The sequence below is a fragment of the Puma concolor genome, chromosome A2 (assembly GCF_028749965.1).
Source record: "Puma concolor isolate L17-30 chromosome A2, mPumCon1.1.hap2, whole genome shotgun sequence".
NCBI classification, from domain to species: domain Eukaryota; kingdom Metazoa; phylum Chordata; class Mammalia; order Carnivora; family Felidae; genus Puma; species Puma concolor.
In genome coordinates this window covers 53,030,264-53,052,596 of record NC_141668.1, presented here as the reverse complement: position 1 = coordinate 53,052,596, position 22,333 = coordinate 53,030,264, and the positions used below count along the sequence as shown (strand labels likewise).

The window sequence follows — 22,333 nt, the reverse complement described above, 5'->3', positions numbered from 1 at the left end:
GTGAGGGCTTATGACTAAGTTCTGCCGATGAGGTACCGTGGAAGCTGTGCTAACAAGAGATGTGCACACACTCTCTGCCCTTTCCCCATTTCTGAGGGCTGAGACACGGTGACAACTAGACCCAGAAAATGAAAGTCATTGGTGTAGGATGGTAGTGTCACTGTGCCAGCTCAGGAATAACCATATCTGGACGGTTACATGAGAGAAATAAACTTCCATCTTGTCAAAAACCACTGAATTTGGGGATCTCTCGGTTACGGTGGTTTAGTGCCAATAACGTATGCCATCATTATGTCAGTGATGTAGCATACCTAAAAATGAGGAATCTTAGTCACCTCTGTACCTGTCAACAGAAAGGTGCCAACCAGCCATTCCCTGGTCAGCTTCCTGGGCCAGAAACAGGGGCCCCCGAAACACCGGCAGTGAGAATCCTCACAGTTTGACAAAGTAAAGAAAGCTACTGTTTTCCAGTTCTAGGGGCATCTTCTCCTGGAACAACCCCATATTCTTGGGCTTTCGGGCAGAGATCCATTCCCCCAAGCGTTTTTTCTTTCTCCAGCCGGACAGCCCGCTTCATGTTGTATGTGCCACCCACCCACGAGGTCCCAGCAGCCGCTCTAGAACAAGATGTTCTGTGTGGAGAAGGTGGAGTCCACAGGTCAACCCCTCCATGCCTGAATGGCACAATCAGAAATGGGCTGTGCTCCCTCCTCCTACAGTGTGGCCACTCTTACTTGGCGTGCCACATCTCAAAGAGAAGAAACACTTATGGATGCATGTGGGCTAATAAAGTTACAGTGAAAATGCAAGAAGCCGAAGGAGAATGGCTACACTGATGAAAATCCAACTCAGTACATGTCTATAAAGTACATACTGAACATCCACAGCTGTGCTAACCCCGAAATGATGGAAACTGAGTGACTGCAGCTGAATGCAAGGAGGAAACCACTCTGATCAAAGAGATAAGATGTGTGTAGATGAAACAAATGAGAACCCAGTTCAGGGCGGGATATCAGGTCGGTGTTGTGGGCAGTCACTGGTGAACAGCTCAGTGGGGTTGGAGTTGTGAGCAAAAGCTTGAAAGAGATGGCCTGCAGGGGGCAAAATGGGAATAGGACCCGACCAGGTAGAGGGGAAGGTGGAGGCGGAGAGGACACCTCATGCAATAGTGCTCAAGCCCGGCTGCATGATGGAATCACCCGGGGGAGTTTCTACAAAATACCAGTGTCACCCCACTCAAACCAATTCATGCAGGCTCTCTGGGATGAGGTCTCGGCCCAGGCGAAGGCGTCTGAAAAGCTCCCGAGGTGATTCTGATGCACGGTGAGGGTGGAGAACCACTGCCCTAAATCTTGCATCCAGAAAGGATAGAAAGATTTACTCCACAGAACTGCCTTCCTTTATTTTGGCACTAAATTTCATTTTAGTATCTAACGCCAGACCTACGTCTACTACATCTAATTTATAGCAAATTAAAATGCAAAACAGGATGTGACTTAGCAGTTTGAAGGGTAAGAAGAGAGAGCGCCACCCAAGAACTTAAAATAACATCTGGTGGTTTGAATTTTATCAGTGGGTGTTGTTATCCATCCTTAACTGACAACTGCCGGGGGAAGCGGGGTAGAGTTTTAACAATTGGCAACCACAGGCTGCGTTTCAGTATTTATCTAAAAAGACGATCAACTGAGTCACTGTGAAATGTGAATACACATTTTAAAAACTTCTCTATCTCCTTTAAAAATCTACTAATTGTCTTTTCAGAAATGTAAACATGACGCTAAAACGTAAACATGAATAATGCTCCAGAAGCACTAGCCGAACCGACTCAAATGACAAGAAACTAAATACCTAGTGGCTGGTGTATCAGATGTGCACATTTGATGTCCCTTTGTCGGCCTGACTAAAAATAACTCTAGGATGGAGAATCTAAGCTTTAAAAAAAATTCTATGAAACCAATTTCTCGATATACAGTTTGGGGGTGTCCTTCCAGAACTGCAATAAAATAAACAATGCCTTGTAAGAGGCTCGAAAGAAAGCAAGAAATCACTAAATTAGTGAATGCAGGCAGGGAGAAAAAGGGACATAGGAAATTTTTACACACTCCTAGGGGAAGGACTGTTGCAAGAAAATGAATGTGCAACACATTTAAATTGTGCAAGCTGAACAAAATTACAAGGAGAACTGGATGGAAAAGGCAGAGAGAACAGATTTTTAAAAACTGGGGTGGATATCAGGAGACTAGAGCTAAAAAGGGAAGAAAAACGTAAAAGCACCTCTGTAACTAATGCTGACCATGCTGCGGTTATTTTTTCTCTCCAGTAGTGCACAGACCAGAAGCTATTTGAAGGCAGTGTCTTATTCTTTTTTGGTTTTATCTTCTAAATTGCCTACAACTGGACAGAACCTGGCACGTGGCAGGTTATTTATCAAATTGATGGCCTGTGTGTCCCCTCCCCCATTACATTAGCCACTAGGAGGTTTTTACTGAAATTTATTTTAATCTCAATACTGGAAAAAGATACAAGTATCCTCATTTATCAAATGTAAGAATGTGGGGTGCCTGGGTGGCTCAGTCGGTTAAGCGTCTGACTTCAATTCAGATCATGATCTCACGGTTCATGGGTTTCAGCCCTGTGTTGGGCTCTGTGCCAATAGCTGAGAGTCTGCAGCCTGCTTTGGATTCTGTGTCTCCCTCTCTCTCTGTCTCTCTCTTTCTCTCTCAAAAATAAATTTTAGGGGCGCCTGGGTGGCGCAGTCGGTTAAGCGTCCGACTTCAGCCAGGTCACGATCTCACGGTCCGTGAGTTCGAGCCCTGCGTCAGGCTCTGGGCTGATGGCTCGGAGCCTGGAGCCTGTTTCCGATTCTGTGTCTCCCTCTCTCTCTGCCCCTCCCCCGTTCATGCTCTGTCTCTGTCCCATAAATAAATAAAAACGTTGAAAAAAAAAATTAAAAAAAAAAATAATAAATAAATAAATAAATAAATATTTAAAAATTTGAAAAAAAACCTTTTTTAATAAAAATTAAAAAAATAACGTACACATGTAAGGCTGAATGGATCCTGTTTAGAAGCTTGTATCTTATGAAGGCACTATGAAAGAGTAGTACGTAATAGAAATTACAAGAAAACCTAAGTCAGAATGTGAGGTGTAAATAATGTATCGAAACTCTAGCTGAATTCCATTAAATTAATGTTAGAAATGATTGTCAGCAGCCAGGATCCCGCCCTTCATCCTGAATTCCCTTGGGTTGTGCAGGGAGGTTAGCACACTGAAGGTGTTTCAATACCCTACTTTGTATTCGGATAGCATCTCTCATCAAAGAAGTCCCACTGCTATGCAAATAGCAATCCCCCACCAAAGGCAGGGCAGCTCCAGCACCCAGCAATGACAATCATCTCCTGAAAAGGAGAAGTGCCCCAGTTTCTAGACACAGGTCAGATCTCAAGCCTTATTTATGGCTTAGAGAGAGCTGATGCCAATTCTGATTCATCATTACTGGGTGTGGAAGACATATTTTTCAAAGATGACAACACAAACATACATTTCATCTCCAAAGATTCCTTACAAAGTAACACTGACACCACTCCATTGATTTCTGGGGTCTATGTTCCCTTCCCTTGAACCTCAGTGGGCTTGTCATTATGGCTGAAGTGACACTATGTGACTTCCAAGGTTACGTTAGAAATGGTAACACATGGGGTGCCTGGGTGGCTCAGTTGGTTCAACATCTGACACTTGATTTCAGTCCAGGTCATGATCCCAGGGTTGTGGGATCGAGCCCCATGTCAGGCTCTGTGAGGAACATAGAGCCTGCTTAAGATTCTCTCCCTCTTGGGCGCCTGGAAGGCTAAGTCGGTTAAGTGCCCAACTTTAGCTCAGGTCATGGTTTCATGGTTTCATGGTTCATGGGTTTGAGCCCCTCATCGGGCTCTGTGTTGACAGCTCAGAGCCTGGATCTCACTTCGGATTCTGTGCCTTCCCTCTCTCTCTTCCCCTCCCCTACTCATGCTCTGTCTCTGTCTCTCAAAAATGAATAAATGTTTAAAAAAAAAAAAAAAAGATTCTCTCCCTCTCTCTCTGTCTCTCTCTCCCTGTGCCCCTCTCTGCCTGCTCGCACATGCTCACTTGCTTGCTCTCTCTCAAATAGAAGAAAGAAAGAAAGAAAGAAAGAAAGAAAGAAAGAAAGAAAGAAAGAAAGAAAGAAAGAAAGAAAGGTTAACACAGCTTCCACTTGATGTTGTGTCTCTCTTGGGATGCTCACTCTACAACTTAGCCATCATGACATAAGGAAGCCCAGACTAACACTTGGAGAGGTCCATTTTGAAAAGAAGTGAGGCCACACTCCCACAGCAGCTAACAGCCACCACTAACTCTGAGGCACGTGAGTGAGTCTTCAGAGGTTCCTACCCCCTGCCTTCTCACCATCCCAACCGACAATGAGTGGAGTGGGATCCAACCTCCCCCCCTCCCGCCCTCGCAAATCCTGTTCATATTGCAGGTTTGAGGGCTAAATGTCAATGTTTTAACCCACCAAGTCTTGGGGTCATTTGTCACATGGCATCAGATGACTATAACACTAGGTGGGAACCCCTGGCAGACTCCCCTCCAGATGGGAAGCATGAGAACATGGGGTCAAAAGACAGTTCACTCAGTGGTTATGTCTCCTTCTTCTGACCCTCAGGCCAGCAGGCTCCTTCTACCAGAGCATCCTGCTCCTGTCGTGTCGGTCAGACTTAAAAGAGGGCTCCTTGGTCAACAAACCCAGACGTCCCCTAGAAAGTCACTTATACAAAGTACATAGTAGAGTGTATGGGTCAATTAGCTGATCAAGGTGGGCATGTGCCTGATAGTGAGAGACAATAAATGGGACACTGGGATCTAAAGCTAGGCGCAAAGATGAGAAGACAAACCAACCCTTAAAAACCCCCTAAGTATACCTTTTAGCACAAACCTTAAAATTTCTCACATACCATTGGGCATTTATCAACAGCTTAAGCAGTGAGTGGCTGGGAGTAAACTCTCAGCTTGCAAATGAGCCACACAGAAATTCTTACTGAGGTCATAGGGTCAGCATGGGCATATTAGGACAGAACCCAGGGCTGTACTCTCCATCAAGAGCATACATCCAGAGACTAAGAGGAAAGTGAGGTAAAAGTCCTAAGCAGATACGTTTAAATATTTCTAAAGAGCGGTTTTATTGTTAAATTAGAGAGTCAAAATCCCAAGAACCATTGAATCCTTTGGTAAGAACACTGACTACAACCAAGAATTCTTGGGCCTTGGCCAGAGAGTTGTCCAGCTGACCCTTCGGAGCAACGATCTAATCTGGGCCACACACAGGGTTCCCAGAGGGCACCAGCGAGGCAGTAAGAACACCGCCTCACCATCTGAGCTGGAGCATATGAATGACTGAAAGCAGAGGGAGGGAGGAAAAAAACCCAGAAGACCAACCCATAAGGGCTATAATGAGCCCCGGAGGATCATGAAATCATGATCGGCATATAAACCGAAGCTATCCAATAGAACTTTAGGTGCTGTCTGATACCACAGTCTCTTCCCCTCATGTGGCGGTTGAACACTTAAAATGTGGCCAGTGCAACTAAGACACCGAGTTTTAAATTTTATTTAACTTTAAATAATTTAAACTCACATAGTCCCATGTGGCTGGTAGCTGCCATGTCAGAAACACAGCTTTACCACACCATTCTGAGCGGCTGATTTTTCTCTCAGCTTTCCTTTGGCACAAGACGAGAGAACACCTCGGGACGTCTGGCTCCTGAAATCCTCCAGATGTGTGCTCACCCATACCAACTAGAAAAAGTCAATGGCTGGTGTACAGCTGAATCACCATAAAGGATGATGGCCAAAATTTAAATGTTGTAACTCATCTGGGAAATTTTCCTTCCCATCCTCTCCATCGTTTGGAGAGAATGAATTAAAAGGTGAGATGGGCTATTAGTTTTCTACATAAGATCAGTGGGGAATTTTAGTAAGAAGCCCAACTTTAACAGGTACTTCAAACTATGCCAGTACAGAGATGAGCTTCTTTAAAAAGATCAGATCCTCAGGGCACCTGGGTGGCTCAGTGGGTTAAGCATCTGACTTTGGCTCAGGTCATGATCTCGCGGTTCATGAGTTCGAGCCCTGCGTTGGGCTCTGTGCTGACATCTCAGAGCCTGGAGCCTGCTTTGGATTCTGTGTCTCCCCCTCTCTCTGCCCCTCACCCACTCATACTCTGTCTCTCTCTCTCTCTATCAAAAATAAACAAACATTAAAAACATCAGATCTTCCAACTCATAAAGCTTCAGCTGAAAACCATTAGGAATGTTACAAAAAGTTGTATAAAGTTCACATGTCATTTAGGAATGGCTTATAACGGCTGCTTAGTTTTAAGGCAATAGTCGGTGATAGGAAAAAATCATATTTTGGAACAACAACAACAACAAAAACAGTTAATTCACACAATTAACAGACACCAATTTTTTTGGTAGATAAAAATATTTACCACTTGCTACTATCTTCAGAAGGCATCAAAATCCACTCTCCACCAGCCAGGTGCCTTTTCACAGAGTGGGGAGTGAATGTGAGAAGCCTTTTAAGAGTGGTCCTGCACAAATGACGAGGTCCTAGAAACAGTTCCACAAAGCTGTCCAGTAGTTACCATCTGGCCTGCAGGAAAGCTGTAAATGTGGCAAGCAAATAGGAAATTCACCAAGAAAACAGCCAGTCTCCCAACAGTCAAGGGCTTTTATAATCTGATGTCTAATTTACCAACTTAAACTTCTTTCAGCCACTGCCCAGTATAATCACCACCATTTCAGGCAAGCAGACATTCCTAAAAGTTCCCAATTCATGACAGGCATATTCTCACAAATTGCAAGGAGACTGTAAATCAGCACTACCTCTTCAGAAGACAATGTGGCCACAGCAAGGTTGTCCTTCAAAAATAAAGGCAATAGGCAACAGTTTCCAAAAACAACTCAGAAAATATGGCATCCACAGGCCCTTTCCCCGCCCCCCCCAAAAAGAAAAACCTTAATGACAATGAAGCCCACCAAACGTTAAATTACCAAGAACGACAAAGTCACGGAGAAAAGACCAATGGTTAACAGTGCACTGATTAGGATTAAAAAAGCAGGGGAATAACCAGGGGAATTAAAGCTAGTGAGTGTTAAAAGTATAAATCCTGGGGCACCTGGGTAGCTCAGGCAGTTAAGTGTCCGACTTCGGCTCAGGTCATGATCTCACGGTTCATGAGTTCAAGTCCCACATTGGGCTCTGTGCTGATGGCTCAGAGCCTGGAGCCTGCTTCGGATTCTGTGTCTCCCTCTCTCTCTGCCCCTCCCCTGCTCATGCTTTGTCTCTCTCTCTCTCTCTCTCAAAAATAAATAAACATTAAAAGAAATATTTTAAAAAGTATAAATCCTAACAAGATTAAAAATAAAACAAGTGACAGACACCTGAAATCAGGGAGGGACGCCAGGCAAAAGTGTCAGATTGTTTATTATATTGCCATAGTGTGTGCAACTCATTGGACCCCCAAGCTGTTGGAGGTGTTCGTCTTTCTTCTGAACTAACAGAACTAACCCTCTTCAGATAAAGGATAACTTTTCAGAAGATTGGCAATTTATTTTCCTTTTGTTAAATGTAAGCAAGATCAACTAGAATAGTTTTCCTGTATAACTGTTTAGTTGGACCTCAGTCTTATACAATTATTTCTGCCCATTGTTGATCTATCCATCCCCCTCTGTCCATCTCTCTCACTCTATGCATAGAGGCAAGCCTGAAATCAACGTCAACACTGGTTATTTTCTGGTTGAGATTTTTTGGGTAATGTTTTAATTTCTCCTTCGAATTTTTTTTGTTTTGTTTTGCTTGATTTTTAAAAATAACGAACACGTATCGGGGATATAAAAATGAAACAACAATTACTTTTCTGATTTGCACGGTCCATTTTCCCCAAACAGTCACCGGATCCATGCTTCTCTTATTTCCCCAATACTCACCAACCTCAGATTTGGACTCGAATACCCTCAGCAGTCCTTCATCTCTCTGATCCTTCTTTCTTTCTGGTTATGTCTCTGTTGTTTGAAAAACATTCTGCTCCTGGACAGGGAACTTGCCTGTGTCATACCCTGCCTCCACCGTCATCAAGGAGGGCAAGGCAGAAACCCCCAAGAATGTAGATGAGAAAAAACAGTGGTGCTTGGGTCTTTTCACTAGAGGTCTGACTGGAAACCGCTGACACTGGAAATCTCATCTGGGCTGCTGTGCCACCACAAGGGTGACATACCAACCCACGGGATTTACCAGAAGTGAAGGTAGCTATACCACTAAGTCCTCTTCTAACCTCTATCTCTTTCTCTTTCTCTTTCTCCCTCTCTCTCTCCGCTCTTCCCCACCCCTTCACCCCCTCTCTTTTAAAGACAGTTAAATAAATAAGCCCCCATCAGACTTGGAAGCAAGAAGGAAGGGTGGGTGTTTGGGTGGAGGGAGGGAAGGTAGAAGGGGAGGATCCGAGTCGCCTGCATCCACATTGATGACTGGATACAGTCTGCTCTACCCCAGAACTCCGGGAAGGCATCCAGTCGTAACAAGCTGGGTCTGACAACCCAGAACAAGGTGGCTGTCCGTGCTTTGTTTATGCCATAGAAGTCAGTAGGCTTGTTGTCTAAAGGTCCTCTTTCCCCTGCATCTTCCTGTCCTTTACCTTAAGGGGTATGGATCAGAGCAAAAAAGCTGCAGAAATTAAATTTGACAAATTCATCAGATCAGGGATTAATAGGCACTACCTAAACCAAGCTATGCATGTAACAGATTAAAAATAAATAAATATTTAGATCCTGGAAGGTAAGGTATTTTATAAATTTTATGTACATATATATGGGTTTCAGGAGTTTGATTAGAGCTCCTAGTTTAAAGGCTGACTTTTTTGGACAGGCCTCTTAGTAACACAACAGACACAATCAGCTTCTACGTATACCAACAGTCATGACTCCCTAGAAACAGCAATTCAAAAAGAGTATAAAATCAGAGTTCATGTCTAAAAAATTAAGGTGTTACCCTGGATCACAATTATTCAAAATGTGCTCTGCTGGGGCGCCTGGGTGGCGCAGTCGGTTAAGCGTCCGACTTCAGCCAGGTCACGATCTCGCGGTCCGTGAGTTCGAGCCCCGCGTCAGGCTCTGGGCTGATGGCTCGGAGCCTGGAGCCTGTTTCCGATTCTGTGTCTCCCTCTCTCTCTGCCCCTCCCCCGTTCATGCTCTGTCTCTCTCTGTCCCAAAAATAAAAATTAAAAAAAAAAAAAAAAAAAATGTGCTCTGCTAAATACCAGACCCACGGGATTCTCTGTGGAGAGAAAAATAAGTCCCCCCACACCAGTCACCTTGGGAACTGCTGCTCCTACCTTCCCTCTTGAAGACACAGTGTAATATATGTGGGCACATTAAAGGCTCTGAGAAGTCCTGCAGTTAAAACAAATACCAAATCTGTTAAACAATTTTGTTGAACCTATTCCAAACCTATTTGACCATGGAATGTCTTCTTTGAGGTGACACTTAAGATATTCCCTCAGCCTGGCGATCCTGTCTAGCTTTAAAACTCAGTTATCCTCTGAGTCCATGAAATGATTTGAACCTTTACCTTTAAAGGTTGGTCTATCCATCATGCAGATAATACCTTAACATGCACAGACACCATTTCTTGGTTACAATTCAGGCTCACAACAGCCAGTAAATAACATTTAGATATTCTTTGCTTATAATTTCATGTCTAGACTTGGTCTAGAGAAACCACAAGAAACCATGACAATCATATAAAAAACAAAAGCAAGTCTCAGAACTGAGGACACGGTTCCCTATTTGACCCAATCTTCCCCTAAAAGCCCTTCCCTTGTCTCTCATTATCACATACCTTCCCCCAAACCCAACTTCCCAACTCCCGTTCCCCTATTGCTTTCTCAAATTTATACTCGGGACTCAGTCCTTTCAACTTCAGTCTGAAATTGCCCCGAAGAGGAGACATCTGAATGGGAAGTATGGCATCATTTGGAGAAAAGAAGTAGCACTCCAGAGAAAGGTATTGTAAATTGACTGGACAAACTGCTAAAAGAAATCTTGTGGAAATTATCTCAGAAAGTAAGCACTTATGCAACTGTTATGCAGGCTCACTTAAAAACACATCTCCAGTAATCTGCACTGTATTTACCCAAATAAAGAAGAAAATGGGATCAACACTTAGTATTTACTTAACAAATGTTTACTGAGCACTTACTATTGGTCAGGGACAATTCTAGACGGCGGGGATCAAACAGTAAACAAAGCCTGAAACACTGTACTACAAACAATCCTACAGACCAGGCGAGAAAACTTAACCATATGATAACCTTGGGGAAAACAGTTTCTAAACTGAAGAAGGCTGATTTTAAGGAAGACCTTAAAACCATCTCATAAGGCACAAAGAAAATTTTCTGGCATCCATGACAAGGGGACGGGAAAGGCAATACATACTCATTTTGGACCTTTTATTTCCCAGACACCATGCTAGATGCTTTTACATATGTTAGGATATTTAATTCTCAGAATGCTGCCTTGACTTAGGCTTTAAGCTTCATCCTTACAGCTAAGAAACCGAGACAAAGCTAGTGGTCAAACTTTTGCAACATGCCCGGTTCCAAATCCATACATTTCATATGTGGATAGTGAGACTCAACCAGAAACAGAATTCAAGGCTGCTTCAAAGCAACATTTCTCATAGCACTTTAAGATGGCAGAGAAAAGATGTATCAAAACGTGTGATGTAAAAGAGTGGACATCAACATCGTACCAAGAAACAATCTTCACAAATCTGTAGGAATCACAGTTTCCAATTTTAAAACTTACTACAAAGCTACAGGAATCAAGCCAGTATTCAGTGACTTAAAGGGAGGCATACAGATGTAGGGAACAGGATTGAGAATGCAGAAATTAAACCCACAACGTGGTCAATTCATTTGGAAAAAGGTGACAAGACAACTTAATGGGCAAAGAACAGTCTTTTCTACAAATGGTGCTGGAAAAAAAGTGGATAGTCTCATGTAAAAGTGGATATTCACAATGTCATACCATATAAAAAAATTTACTCAAAATAAACTAAAGACCTAAATGTAAAAACTCAAACTCTAAAATCTTTTAAAGAAAACACCGGGATAAACTTTCCTGACCTTAAATTAGGTCATGCCCTATTAGCTATGACACCTAAAGCAAAAGCAATAAAAGAAAAAAGTAGTAAGTTGGACTTTATCAAAATTAAAAACCTTTAAGCTTCAAAGGATAACATCAACAGAATGAAGACACAATCCAAGAATGGGAGAAAATATTTGCAAATCATATACCTGAGACAGGTCTAGTATCCAGAAAACATAAAGAGTTCTTACAACTCAACAGTGAAAAAGCAACCCAATTTTTTTTTTAAACAGGCAAAGGACCTGAAGAGATACTTCTCCAAAGAAAACAACACAAATGGTCAATAAGCACATGAGAAAAACACTCAACCTCATTAATCATGAGAGAAATGCAAATAAAAGCTACAAAAAAATACCACTTCACACCCTTTAGGATGGCTACGATAATAAATAAAGAAACCAACAAGCCCACAGGCATATCAGCAAGGATGTAGAGAAATTGGTGGGGAGGTATACATTGAGAAACCGTCTGAGGGTTCCTCAAAATGTTAAACACAGTTACCATATGAGGCAGCAATTCCACGCCCAGGTATATACCCAAGGGACTTGAAAACATATGTCCACAGAAAAACTTATGCAAGAATGTTCACAGCAGCCTAATTCATAAACATTAAAAAGTAGAAAATCCACGGGGTGCCTGAGTGGCTCAGTCGGTTAAACGTCTGACTTCAGCTCAGGTCATGATCTCACAGTTCGTCAGTTCAGGCCCCACATTGGGCTCTGTGCTGACAGCTCAGAGACTGGAGCCTGCTTCAGATTCTGTCTTCCTTTCTCTCTGTCCCTTCCCCGTTTGTGCTGTTTCTCTCTCTTTCAAAAATAAATAAACATTAAAAAACTTTTTTTAAATAAAAAAAAAACTTAAAAAAAAGCGGAAAATCCTATGTCTTAGCAACTACTGAATGGATAAACAAAAAGTGGAATATCTATATGTTATGTGTTGAATGTGTTGTCATCCCAAAATTCATAAATTGAAGCCTAATCCCCAATGTGATGGTTATATGGAGGTGAGGCCATTGTAAGCTAATTAGACCATGAGGGTGGGGCCTTCATGAATGAGATTAGTACCCTTATTAAAAAAAAAAAAAAAAAAAAAAACCTTGCTTCTCTCTGCTCTCAGCCACATAAAACTATAGGAAGACCATAACCATCTACAAGCCAGGAAGGGGGCTCTCATCAGACACTGGATCTGCCGGTACCTTGACCTTGGATTTCCCAGACTCCAAAACTGTAAGAAAGCAATGCCTACTTGCTATTGAAGCCAACGAGTCTAGTCATTTGTTAGAGGAGCCCAAACTGACTAAGATACCATATAATGAAATATTATTCAGCTATAAAAAGGAATAAAACATTGAGGCATGCTACAACATGGATGAGCTTTGAAAACATGCTAAGTGAAGGAAGAGAGATTAAAAAAAAAAAAAAGGCCACATATCATAGGACTCCATTTACATGAAATGTCAGAATAAGCAAATCTACAGAGACAGAAAGTAGATCAGTGGTCTGAAGGTGGGCAAATGGGGAAGAACAGAATTTCTTTTGGGTGACAAAAATGTACCAGAATTAGATGATGGTGATGGTCACACAATCTTGTGAATTTACTTAAAAAAAAAAAAAAAAAAAAAACACTGACTTATACACTTTAGAGGGGTAAATTTTTTGGTATATGAATTGTATATCGATAAAATAATCCCCCCTCCTAAAAATAACCTTTGAATGAAACAGAACCAGACACTCAGTTATCCATCTCTCCACAACAACCACTGGCATGAGGTAAATCCACTTTTGCTGAGTCAGATATGTGACACTGGGATCTAGTCCTAAGACCCAAAAAAGAACTATTCTGTATTCTGAAAGAGACGACGCTTCGGTGGGAAGTTTTACAAACCCCCTGCTGTGACTGCTGTAAAGCAGGATATTCAATTACAAACACATGAGCAATGTTAATATCAACATGGGAGCCTATCACTTCAGATCAGTCTACATGAGGCCTCTGAATCTAGATGCTCTAGTGAATGCACTGGAAAGGAGAGAATGAAAGAGCTAAGTCAAAGGTCAAAGTCAACTCCAACACATGGAGACACCATTACAAATGACAAGAGTGGCCCACCCTGCATGCCTCATTAGTCATCCTACGAATCATGAACAGATCACGGACATGCCTCCTCAAGTGAGAGGTTGCTGACAAGCATACCCAGAAGTGAAACACAGGGTCTTCCCTCCAAGATCTCGAAGCCGTTCTTCTCTGGAAGGCAGTACCAGCCTCTCCCACCAAGGGCCTATTTACAAGCAATCAGGGGTCTAACGAAAACCCTCACCGAATGATTAAAAGCCAAATCTGGATATGGTATTACTTTCAAGCTCTGAAACGGTTGATCTTTGATCTGTATGCCTGCTTTACATTTAGCAATGACTCAGACCCACGTCATAAAAAAAAAAAAAGTTTACTATGACTTTAATTCTCAGAAATACCGCCATGTAGGTTAAAATAGATAACGGGTACACACGTAGTCACATGAGCCAACCCATCACCAGTCAAAAGAACGCGGAGCTAATGAAAAGCCTGAATCCCATTGTCTACAGTAAAAGAGCAGGATAAAACTGAGCAAGCACGAGTAATTCCAACTTTTGAGAGGTTATGTTCTGAAAGGCAGTTATAACTCAGCTGTTTGAAACTCAAAGCATTTTTCCCTAGAAAGCTGTTAGCTTGTGATCATATACTCAGGCTAGCCCAGAGAGACCTATGCAATGCACTCATAGTAGAGAGACGACGGCACTTCTTATAGGGAGGGAAATGCCTTCCAGGTTCAACTCCAGAATGCAGTTCAGCAGCAGCACCCCAACCGCAGCATCCAGAAATAGGGTGGGAATGCTCTGGTCCCATCACTCCCCAGATGTTCCAAACTGGTGGACAAATACAAGCCACAGTCCACAGTGGGAACCCCTTCTTACTCCCATGCAGACACAAGAGTCCTTCACAAGGACCTCTAAGGCTGGGAGAGTCTGTGGTTCTTTGCTCCTCTCCCAAAGTTCTAATTTCAGTAAATGTCTGCTTATCCGGAAACGAAAGCAAACCAAAGAATTCACAGTGCAAGGTTTTTTTCAACCTTTGTTGAACTTCAACATTCATATAGCAAGTCATATTGCTGAATTTTAAAAAATACACGTTTTAGGGGCGCCTGGGTGGTTGTCGGTTGAGCGTCCGACTTCGGCTCAGGTCATGATCTTGCGGTTCGTGAGTTCAAGCCCCTCATCGGGCTCTGTGCTGACAGCTCAGAGCCTGGAGCCTGTTTCAGATTCTGTGTCTCCCTCTCTCTGACCCTCCCCCATTCATGCTCTGTCTCTCTCTGTCTCAAAAATAAATAAACGTTAAAAATTTTTTAAAAATAAATAAAAATAATAAAAATAAAAATACATGTTTTAGAGAAGATACATGAAAAGTGGTGGATTTCAGCAACTTCTCCAATGTTTCCACGGTCACTGTAGATTCCGCTTTTCATCACTCCTGTACCCTGCACCTAGTAGAGAGCTGCACATAGCAAACACCGCAAGGACACCCATGGAATCTGTACTTTTAACATCATCAGTATTGTACATGTCATTTACTTTTAAAATACCTAGCGTTTGTACACTGTGACAGGGACTAACAGGATTGTCCTGGCCTCAGAAGAGATATCACTTCGGTGAAAAATAGAAAATAATGATTAAAAAATAATAACTGGCCACAAATGCTATAGTGTCTGGACTGTGTCACAAAGAATTCCAGGGGCGCCTGGGTGGCTCAGTCAGTTAAGTGTCCGACTCTTGATTTTGGCTCAGGTCATGATCTTGCAGTTGTGAGACTGAGCTCCATGTCGAGCTCTGCATGGACAGCATGGAGCCTGCTAGGGATTCTCTCTCTCCCTCTCTCTCTCTGCCCCTCCCCCTGCTCACTCATGCACATTTTCTCTCTCTCTCTCTCTCTCTCTCTCTCTCTCTCTCTCAAAATTAAAAAAAAAAAAAAAAGAATTCCAACAGGAAGCAGTGAGATACACTGGGGGAAGCACAAACTTGGGTGGTAGAAAGGCAGGCTTGACCTCACCACGGCATGACTTTGAAAGAGCTCCCTCTTTGTGCCCCAAGTTCCTCAACCACAGAACTAGTCTCACTCAGGGAATTGTGTGGCTGAGTGCCAAGGTGGGAGGGAAATTAAATTTTCAGTGGATACCCTTGGTGACTTCAGAATGTGGTTTCACAAATTTGAACCACTCATTGAACAACTGAAGAAACAGAATGCATCAGGAGACTGACCGTTACAACAACCCCACATGACAACTGGGAAGCGTGGAACAGCTAAGGCCACCTGTCCGAAGCCCTTCTCTCACCACCTCCTGGCTCTCCTCTGATGTACCCTGAGCTGCCGGCTCAGCCCCAGTTTAGTCTGACCTCATTCTAGTCTGACCACCTGGTTCTGACTCACAGCCTTGCCGGTCACCCTCCTGGCTAATCCCCCAGCCCCGCCTTCAGGTTTTCAGGTCAAGGATCTTTGTCTCCGCCACACTAACCACAACCTGCCATGCGTGCACTAACCTGGAGCTTCTTGGGTAACAGTGACAAATTGCCCTCCTTATAGAAAGCCACAGGGTCGATTCTGAATACAAAGTGAGCTTATTACCTTAGGGTCAATACAGAAAGAGGAAAAAAAAAAAGGAAAGAAAAAAGAAATGGCAGGGATGAGTTAACACGTCTAGGAGCAGAAAAAAAGAAAAAGAGAAAAGCAAACCTGTTTAAGTAGGACCATCAGAGATACTCTGCAGTATACCCCATCTGCTCATCCTGCACACATGGGGTCGAAGATGGGCCAGCCCAGCAAATTCTTCTTCACTTCAGGGACAGCAAATCTCATCCTAAGAGATAGTTTCCATCAACTGTGATAGATTACCTTTCAAGAGAGGGTGTGCAGTAATCTTTCTTGGATAGGCCCACAAAGAACACAAGACACGTTTTTGAGTTGTCTTTGCAGAGAGGAGCTCATCACGACGGGGGTAATGGGGGAAGGTGGTGTCAGGACTATACAGAGTCTGGGGTGACTGTGGCTCAGTTGGTTAAGTGTCTGACCGGCTCAGGTTACGATCTTTCGGTTTGTGAATTCAAGCCCCGTGTCGGGCTCTGTGCTGACAACTCAGAGCCTGAAGCCTACTTAGGATTCTGTGTCTCCCTTTCTCCATGTCCCTCCCCTGCTTGTGCTCGCTCTCTCTCTCTCTCTCTCTTTCTCTCTCTCTCAAAAATAAATAAACATTAAAGAGAGAGAGAGAGAGAGAGATGACTATACACCGTCTTACAATAGGCACCAAGCAAACATGAGAGAATCTCAGGGCAGGGAAGGCAGACAGAGAGGGACTGAAAGACGAAGAGAGACAGGCCGACCAGAAACACAGAGGAATGCAGAACGAGGCTCACAGAAAGACAGACAGACAACACACACAGGCAACAAGACACAGCCAGGGGCAAAGTAAGAGAACAGAAGAGACAAATCAGATGGAGAGGCCGAGCGGGGTGGGAGGCCTGGCGGGGGAACGCAGACTTTGGTGGATTGCTGCCATGTCTGAGGCCTTGCCAAGTTCCAGCTGTGCTTCCTATGGCCTGCCCTGGGCATGACCCATCACCCCCCCAGTCATGCAACAAAACCCTCCTTACCTGACCCAGTTGTATGTTCTATTTCCACATGGAAAATTAGAAAAGTAATTTAAAATGTCAATACCCAATGATGGGAAGGACTGGAAAATTTTGACACCTGTTACTGATAGCAGTATAAATAAGTAAAAATATTTGGGAAACCTATTGAGCAATTGTTTATCAAAATGTTATAAAATACTCTCACTCAATATTTATAATAGGAAAAAAAGTAGATACAATCTTAAGGCCCAACAGTAGGGGGAAAGTTAAGCAAATTAACACTAGAATATATTATTTCATGTCAGGAGTAATACTGCCTCTAAAATCATCTGTGAGGAATGTAATCTGTAAATAGTTCACGTTAAAAGAAACATGCTAAATATAAAAGTGCAGAAAACTAAAAATATATGTTATAAAGATCATACACTTAACACTCAAAGAGATAATGGGGGACTACATTTGGATGGCAAACTGAAGGGGTTTTTCCCTTTCTCCTTCCTATTAATGTACTTTCAACATTTTAATAAGAATATATTCAGGGGGCGCCTGGGTGGCTCAGTCGGTTGGGTGGCCGACTTCGACTCAGGTCATGATCTCGTGGCCCGTGAGTTCGAGCCTCGCGTCGGGCTCTGTGCAGACAGCTCAGAGCTTGGAGCCCGTTTCAGATTCTGTGTCTCCCTCTCTCTCTGCCCTTCCCCCGTTCATGCTCTGTCTCTCTCTGTCTCAAAAATAAATAAAAGTTAAAAAAAATTAAAAATATATATATATATTCAGGATGATATATCTAATCACTTAAAATGAGGCGGAGGAAATAGTGAGAATCTATTCCCTTCCACTTTTGCACTTGATTTTCTCAGGCTGTGACTCACCCCTATTGCTATGGTCTCGGTATGGATTCCTGCAAAGAACTGCTACTCCAAGAACAGGGGTCGCCCAGTTAACCTTCTTGCCAATACTGTTACGTGGACATTTATTTACTACACATGCCTGCCCACCTTGTATGAAACTGAGTTTAACTGGTGCAGATACACTGATGGGGCGACTTCTTACTTTCCGAGGCAGCCATTCCACTTTTAAATGGGTTTTTTTTTTTTAATTTTTTTTTTTTTTTTTTTTTTTAAATTTTTTTTTTCAACGTTTATTTATTTTTGGGATAGAGAGAGACACAGCATGAACGGGGGAAGGGCAGAGAGAGAGGGAGACACAGAATCGGAAGCAGGCTCCAGGCTCTGAGCCATCAGCCCAGAGCCCGACGCGGGGCTCTAACTCGCGGACCGCAAGATCGTGACCTGAGCTGAAGTCGGACGCTTAACCGACTGAGCCACCCAGGCGCCCTCCACTTTTAAATATTTTGATGATGTCAATGATGTCCAGCTTAATCTGCATTCCCGAGGCTTATGGGAAAGGCCTGTCAACCTCCCGGAAGTCAGGAGACTATCCCGTGTCCCACAAGGTCCCCTCTCCCCCCAGATATTGAGACTTATAGCTGTGCTGCTCAAAGTTCTGCCCAGGGAATCAGACTTGTCCTGGCTCAGGCTGGTCGTTGATTTTCCCTTCTTTAGGGATAATTCAAAGTAGCTACATATAGTTGTCACTCGTGTCCCCTTTTTCATTTCTTTTTTATGTACATACGTGCATACATGCAAAGGGGACAAGGGAGGAGGCATATAGTAATTTATTGTTTTTACATATGCCTTCGGGTCTTTACAACGTAAGAGCACAGGAGACCTATACATATAATAGACATTCAAAAGTGTTATTAACGATTACTAAATGGCAAAAACAAGTAAGTAAATAGAGATTACTAAGTGCCACAGAATTCAAGATTTTAAATACCACATATGTGAACATGGGGTCTGAGCAAAAGGAGCCAACAGATGAAACATATCACCCTGGTAGGTCACCCCTTTTAACATGCAGCCCAGAAGCATGGGTAGATGGAAGGTAGTAAGGTCGGTGTATTTACCTGACTTTCTTATTTGTCATCTAGGCCTTGGAACCCTAGAAAGGATGCCTACCTATGTCATAACGTGGCCGGATGCCTTTTCAAGACTGGAAGTAATATCCTAATTCCGACCCCAATACTCCAAGGCCCAAGGCATTTCCTACACCTCTCCTTGCTGGGCCTCTCAATTAATAACAAAAACTTTCTTCCTTCCAAGCGGCCAGGAGGCAGGCCTGCTTGAAGCAAGTAGTACCGAAAGGTATCAGATGATTTCTACAAGGACGGCTTTTCTTTCAGATTCAATTCCTGAGGATGGAAAACTTCACTGCAGGAGCAATCGCTAGCTTCTCGGGGCTACAAATGCATTCAGCAGTTCCTACTCCCATGGGAATGTTCCACTGCCCTTCTCTGTCAACTGTTTGTGGCAAACAGTATAGCTGGTTTGCACAGAAGAGGAGAAAAGCAGGAAGAGAGCAGGTTCTACTAACAGTGTGTTTAAGTAAGGTTTTCTCCTTTATGCTTCAGTGTGGCTAGAGGCCAGAGAGCTGGCTGGTTTGACATGGACAAGCCTACGGCCATGATCTTCCCCGCATCTGTGACACGAGAAAGGTTGAGTGGAACAGCTGTTTCGGCCTCTGTGGATCACTTTTAAGATAGAGTGACACTTTAAAGACAGAGTTTTAAGATATAAAACTTACTCTGGTACATTAAAATGATCCCTAAATAGCTCTAGAGTAAAACCTTGTCAGCCTTCAGGGTTGCACCCGTGTGGTGAAGAGGCAGACAAGACTGCTAGGTGGACCCCTCTCATTTGGGACGAGTGGCCACTGGAAACTGTTACATCTTTACGACTAGAACAATGACCCTCTGAGGGTTCTGAGTTGAGGGAAATGATAGTAACTATTCGCAGCTATGGAAACAGTGATTAAGAGATGGACACCCTTCATATAAAGCTCTGCGGTACTTGGTTTGAACATGTCAGGACGTGTCTTGCCCCTGTTCAAACGTCTTCAGTGGATACTCATGACCTACAAATAACTGACAATCTGGCTGTAAATCAGAATCATCTGTGCACATTTAAGAAAACCAAACATGCTCAAGTCCTCTTCCTGAAGATGCTAATTCAACAGTCTCAGGATCTAGGTATGAACATTTTAAAAACAAGTTTTCCAGATGATTAAAACACACTGGATCGAGGGCTACCGGTTTACAGAAAGAGGTCTCAAGCCTTATGTGCTACACACAAGCCTCAATTCCCATAACTAGCCACCTCCAACTTCACCTTCCAAGGACACCAAACCACGTGCAGTTCTGCACAAACTGTCCCTGAGCCTTTGCAGGAGCCACCCCTGCCCCCATTGTGAGTATGAAAGATTAGCCACCATCCAGGTTGCAGCTCAAATGAGGCTTTCTGACCATCCCTCCCTAACATTTTCAGATACACAAAAGATACAAAGGAATCTAAACATACCACTACAGAAATCATCAGATCACAAAGGAAGAGAACAAGAAAAGAATAGAGGAACAAGGGAATTACAAAAGAGCCAGAAAATCATTAACAAAAATGGCAATAAGTACATACCTATCAAAAATCACCTTAGATGTAAATGAACTAAATTCTCCAATCAAAGATGGAGTGTCTGAACGGGTAAAAAAAAAAAAACGACAGAAGTAAAGACACATCGACTGAAAGTGAAGGAATTAGAAAAAGATATTCCATGCAAATAGAAATGAAAACTTGGATAGCTATACTTCTACCAGACAAAATAGACTTTCAGGCAAAGACTATAATTAGAGACAAGGAAGGTCATTATATAATGATAAAGAGGTCAATCCAACAAAAGGTGTAATGTGTGTAAATATTTATTATGCACCCAGCATAGGAGCACCTAGATGTATAGAGCAAAGGTTAACAGATCTAAAAGAAGAAATAGGTAGCAATACGACAATGGCAGGGGGTTTTAATGCCCCACTTCTGTCAATGAATAGATCATGCAGACAGAAAATCAGTAAGAAAACATTGGCCTTAAATGACAAGTTAGACTAGATGGACTTAACATCCCCAGGCTGGCATATACCAACCAGACAGCCCATGCACATAACTTATGCTAGCAATCACATTTGTCACGATGCAGTATTTATTTGCATGCCTCCTTACTGAACTGTGAGCTCCTGGAGAACCCACATTACTCTTTTTCTTCTTGATATCCTGCTGTCAGGAAAAATACCTGTCCTATGATAGGTACTCAATCAATTTTTTGGTGAATGAACTAATAAACGCACCCCTGTGAAAGTAACATAACCAAAAGTGTAACAAAGGATCCTGTTGGCATTCTTTTGTTTCAGTTGAGGAAAAGAAAACTTCAATAAATAAAAATCACATTTTTATTCAATTAGATTCTCCATAAGGTGCCTTGGGTTCTAAAAGTTACTTAATAATCCTCAAGCACACTAAAGGGAAAGCTCTTGGGAATCTCAGACTCTGCTAGAAGCAATGCGGCTTTCATCTTATGTCTAGAACTCATTTCGAGGGGACTCCGATGACTTCAATTCTAGTCTCAGATATTGCTGAAAGAAGTCTCTGAAAGAAGCTTGCAGGAGAATTGGCAAGACAAAGATATATTGTATATGCAGTTGAGACTTTTCTGAATAGCATTTTGCTAAGCTACAGGCTTACAGAATTTAAAATATGACTCAGAACATCGACTGTGATGCCAACATTTCTATTTTTAGACTTTTTAGCAGAGAATATGGCTATAAATTCAACCTACTCAGTCTACAAATCCTCTAAACTTCCTCCTAGAGAACAGAAAAGCACTTGGCATTTCTCCGGGTATTATTTTATTTGCATATGTAGTTATGCTGGTAAAATTTTGGTAACTAAAGAAGAATTAATAACTGAAGCTCTAAATGATTCCCATGATTACTGCTTAAGTTGGCAAAATATCCTCAAGCACAGAAGAAACTTGCTCATGGAAATGTACATGGGTGGATTGTTCAGTTTTTTTCACCATGGTAGGCTTGCTTGTAGTTACATCTGTGTTCTCAGACAAGTGCCACAGGGACCATCACACAAGGACCATAGATATTTTGAGAGAGAAAATGGGACCACAGAAAATTCAATGGCATAGTCAAAATATTTTATGCTTTATACCAAGTGTGCTTTGCTGTTTGACACCCTGGCTTCTCATGATCCTATTTCTTATTTTTTTAAAATTCAACTACATTGAGGTATGATTTATATACAACAAAATCCACCCCTGTTAAGTGTATAATTTGATGATTTGGACACAGGTATACACCTACGCCAACTACAGAACACCTCCCTCACCAAAAAGTGCCCTTATGCAATCAACTCCCACACTCACTCACCCCTCGGATTTCTGTCACTTTCAGTTAGTTTTGTCTGTTCTAGAGCTTCATATAAATGGAATCATGCAGAATTTGCTTTTTGTGTCTGCTTTCTTCCACACGGTTTTGGGTTCCAGCAATCCCTTCCCCTTCTTTGCCGAACT

General features: G+C 42.6%; 1 protein-coding gene across 6 annotated transcripts in view; it reads right to left on the bottom strand.

The window, feature by feature from the left end:
* OSBPL3 (oxysterol binding protein like 3) overlaps window positions 1-22,333 on the bottom strand; it is a 178,782-nt gene that overhangs the window by 104,606 nt on the left and 51,843 nt on the right. The window contains exon 2 of one of the 6 annotated variants that reach the window (XM_086694148.1): window positions 6,506-6,680. The exons of the other annotated variants lie outside the window; for them this stretch is intronic. The gene's annotated coding sequence lies outside the window, so the exon portion shown is untranslated. The remainder of the gene's footprint in view (window positions 1-6,505; window positions 6,681-22,333) is intronic. 6 annotated transcript variants of the gene reach the window in all.